Consider the following 4775-nt stretch of genomic DNA (forward strand, 5'->3'; position numbering starts at 1 on the left):
GAAATATTTTTTGAAGCGGAAAGGTTATCTTTCAAATTTAATTGAAAAAGTCTCAGTAACCGAAAATTAAGTCTAAATGTTCAAAGGTCTTATCTGGCAACATTATCCAACCACACTACCTTTAGTTAAAGGAAATAAAATTAACTAAAACGTTCTCCGAACCGAAGCAAACAATTCCTACTAAGACCAACTACACATTTGAATACGAATGGTCCATCTGCGCCAGTGTTACCATAACAAACTTATAACTACTATTTTGGTAGATTTTTTAGAGAAAAATGTACCTTATTGTTTTCACAATACAGTTTAGTTTTGTATTTGTGTTTGTTTAAATAAAGTTGTTTGAGTATACCTCGAAAGGTGAAATGTAGAGTGAAATGTAAAATTTTCGCGCTAAAACTAGAGTTTTAGTTTTACAATGCCTGGTGTATAGTATTTTCAATGAAAAAAGTAGTTCTTGGTATTTATTGCTTCCTGAACAAAGCAACACGAAACAATAGTATATTTTCAAAGTGATTTCCGTTTTTATAATTCACTAGCTTTTCACCCGCGTCGAGGTCGGTTATATCGCGTTTCCAAAAGGACTCTTCAAAAATCCGGGATAAAAACTATCCTATGTTCTTTCTCAAGGTCAACTCTATCTCTGTACCAAATTTCATTAAAATCAGTTCAGTGGTTTAGACGTGAAAGCGTAACAGACAGACAGAGTTACTTTCACATTTATAATTACTAAGGATAATATAATGCACCTGTAATTTTCAAAATGGCGACATAGACGTCAATAAAGTAAGATAACTAGACAAAACTTACCAAATAAATATTAACAAAATATAGCGTCTTAATAAACAGAAAGCATTAAAAAATAACAAAGTTCTTTAAACCAAAAACAAATGAGGTTCTTAATGAAAATGACATTTAACAAGACCACGGAGAAAACGTCCATGATCCATTATTCGAATAAAAAATAAAAATGTAAAAGAAAAATTTCTTTTAAAAGAAAATACTTAATCCTTACATCGTATACCGTCCTTGGGGATTTAACGTAACTGAATAGATTTATATTTGTATAAAATACATTTTTGGTGTATTTAATGAGCCATGATTTAAAGCGACTTGAATTGGAAAACACGACTTCTCGTATTAAAATTACAAGAATTTAGAAATGCAGAAACCACTAAGTGAAAATTCAACAAAAGGAAAAAAGAGATGGTAGAGATAAAAACGCAGTTATTGAGGCGAAAATTGAGATGATAGACCTTTCAATAAGAAATAAAGATTATATTAAAATACATTCAAAAATATTAGTAAGAATAAAAGATCATGAAACATTTTTCGAAACGACGAAATGGGAAATCCAATTCTATACTTCTAAAAACCTTTCTTTTAAAACCGATAGATAAAATCTGATTGATGATGATATTAATGTCGCAATCGTACCAAATCGTTTCTAAATCGTCCAAAAAAGCTACTTCGAAGGAAATCACACCCTAATTGAGTCTCGCGGGCCAACTGCAATGTCCCTACATAATACTTTTAAAATAAGACTGCTGCAATTAGGTATTGGTTTACAAAATTAATTAGTCCAACGATATTATTTTATAATAAATTTCCGAAAAATGTCGTGCATGTATTATAATTCTATCGCGTTAATAAAAAATAAGATATTAAAGTAAAGTTGAAATCTGGTGTACTCATCAGTGACGTCACTTACCAGTACAAATGTGACGTAGTTAGTCCCCATCTATTCTTTATTGATTGAATAAAATGAAACATTCGTAACAAAAATTTCTCAGAAATTTATTTGACAGACTAATTTCAGTTTTTGTGTATGTATTATAAAAGACATGAAGTTTTCTAGACGGCGTATATCATCGTCTTTCTCCCAAACGACAACAGTTTAGGTGGTAGTTATAAGATCTGAAATTTTTAGTAACTTGCTAGACCAATTTAGCGTCGTTTAAAACATGAAAAATCGAAAATGCGAGCGCTGAGGCTTGTAATCGAAAGCCTGCTTCAAGTGACGTCGTTGCTTCCGGATATAGACAAATATATCAGAAGATTTAATGTTTATTATTTTTTAGCGTTATTAAGTTTCAACAAATCCTCAGAAACACGTTCACAAACCCGACAGTAACAAATACAAGTAAATGAGCACTGAAGATGATGAAATCTATGGTAGCAGGGGCTAGTAACATCACTTACTAGTAAAAGCGTACTGGTAAGTGACGTCACACGAGATTTTATTTCACTGTATCCCCATCATATTTTGTTTAATGCAAAAAAGGAAAAATACTTTCCCAATTTACTTTGGAAATCTGCCTGACGGACTTAACAGTTTTTTAGTCAAATATTCTATTTATTAGATTTTTTTCTCCACTAAATTTGGAGTTGAACTTCTGCTATCTATCTAGGGTACGTCTCGGTCGTGATCTCAACAAATTCACAAGATTTTCACACGCATTTACACAGGCAAATACGAAGGAAATTGTGCTTTTATGTTTAAGCGTTCACTATAACTTACCACTGAGGGTTGAAGGGGTTAACATTTAACTTAGTTTAAAGTTGTTATGTGGAATGTTTTACCGTATTAGGTTAATATAGCAACGTTTTGCTGCATATGTATAGTTATGGTTTGAATAAATTCAAGTCACGTAAAACGCATCAACTTAAAACTAAAAAATTAAATATCAAATCAAAGAATGCTTTCAATAATCAAGCAGTTGGGCGTCAGACTCTACTTTTTTCGGATTTCGTACAAAAAGTGTAAAAACGGAACCTCATTACAGCTCCGCTGTCCGTCAGTCTACACGAAACATTTGTCGTTGTTTATCTTTAGCCTATTTGTACGAAACCATGAACCAACTCTCTATTTTATTACGATTTCGCAAGTTATTACAAGACTAGTAGAAAAGACTATACATGCAAAGAACAGCGTTTACATACATTACTAGCTAACTAGCACAGTACACAGTGCGTCACCACAGGTGCTGCGATTGGTTTAGCCCTGGCTAGGGCTGATACTCAACTAGAAACTTTATTGTAGACTAGAATTCAGTATGATGACCACAACAAGGCTGTTTTTCTTGAAGCCAAACGTCGACGCGGGCAGTGTAATTTCAATCTCGTGTTTATAATAGCAATAGTCTCCAGTAAGAGCACGAACTATAACTGCAAACAAAACACCGCTGAGACAGGTATATCCATAGAAAAACAACTACTCTGCTACTCTATTAAGAAGGGATTATTAAAACGGATAAATCATCTTATAGTAAGGTATAGTAATCTTGGTGACCTTTTAAACACATATGAAATAAATAAACAACTAATTAATTTCAGTGTTATATTTGATACGGTATTTTGTCTTTTGAATTTGTTTTGTCACTTTCCATTTCTCAAGTTTTAAGAAAAAAATGTTTACTTATTTTCAGTAATTTATATAATTGGTATTGATATATTATCTTAAAGGCTATTGCTGAGTCAGAAAATAACTTAAACGGTGTGATAGAATAAACTTTCAGTGTTGTAGGTACGCAGGTATGTTAATACAAGCCTTCATCACAAAACCTGCTCGTGCCAGCCCTAAGCAAGTAACAGTAGCCGTCAATTTATTTGGCGCATTTATGAGGTGGTGCGGCAGTACTGTTGCCAACACTCTGACGCTAGGCTGGCCACAAACGAATGTGTCCGCGTTTAGCTTTATAATTGGTCAAAATCCGTGTTGGACTAGTAGTCGTGTACGTTTGTAGACAACCTATTTGCTTTATGCTTTATATTTATAATGATGCGTTCTTTTTTAATAAATATTATCGAAAACACGTTACGTGAAGAGCCTGCCAAGTAAGAAAGTAGTGGTAAAGGATTTCTCCAACAAAACACTGACACACGAGATGAATCTAATGACAACATAAAATCCATCTATCTTTACCCAGCAGGGCATACTACTACATACACACTCAGACTTCATGGATAGCTAGCTGTGCGCGACGTGTCACAGGTTCGATCCCCGCGTAGGATACATCATTTATTTTAAGTCTGGATGTCTTTGCGGATGACACTTAAAATTTTGAGAAGCCCCGCGACACAAGGATTAGATTGCTTAGCGAAGGAGTAGCTAAAAATAAGAAAATATAATTGCCTCTCTTTCCAGGAACTTACAACTTTACTGAACCATCTCTTTCCCCTTCGATCTTACATTAATTTACCAGTTCACGAATCACAAAAGGTCATTTGATCCCTGAATCCTTGATAAATCCAGGTACCACCGTGACATGGACACAAACTAATAAACGAATGACAATCTAAGTCTTCAAATCAACCAATAATCCATGGATTGTAAGCAACCTGCGTCAAGCGTGCGACACGAGCGGTGCGTGAGATGGAGTCAGCAAAATGAGAGAGAAACTGTGCCCTTGTTTGAATATTATTAGAATTAGTATGGGTCAGGTTTTTGATAGACCGTTTTATTCCAATTGTAGAAAAAAATACCAGACTTATAGATGACAGATTTTGTTATAGAATATCATACGTTGTGACACTCGTGTTTTGTGTTGTTACGAAAACTTTGTCGTTAGTTTTTATGAAAGAAAAAAACGAAATTGAGAATATATATTAGGTTCGTAATGGTCAACTCACAGTTTTTGTGTAAGTACTAACTTTCAAAAATATTTAACACCAAACCTGAGCCGTTTATCTTTATCCCTCAGGACTTCTGTCTTTCTCAGGAACACCTTCGAAAACATTTTCTCGCTGGAACTACATCAAACAGAAACATTTCC

The sequence above is a fragment of the Trichoplusia ni genome, unplaced genomic scaffold (genome assembly GCF_003590095.1).
Source record: "Trichoplusia ni isolate ovarian cell line Hi5 unplaced genomic scaffold, tn1 tig00000119, whole genome shotgun sequence".
Classification (NCBI taxonomy): domain Eukaryota; kingdom Metazoa; phylum Arthropoda; class Insecta; order Lepidoptera; family Noctuidae; genus Trichoplusia; species Trichoplusia ni.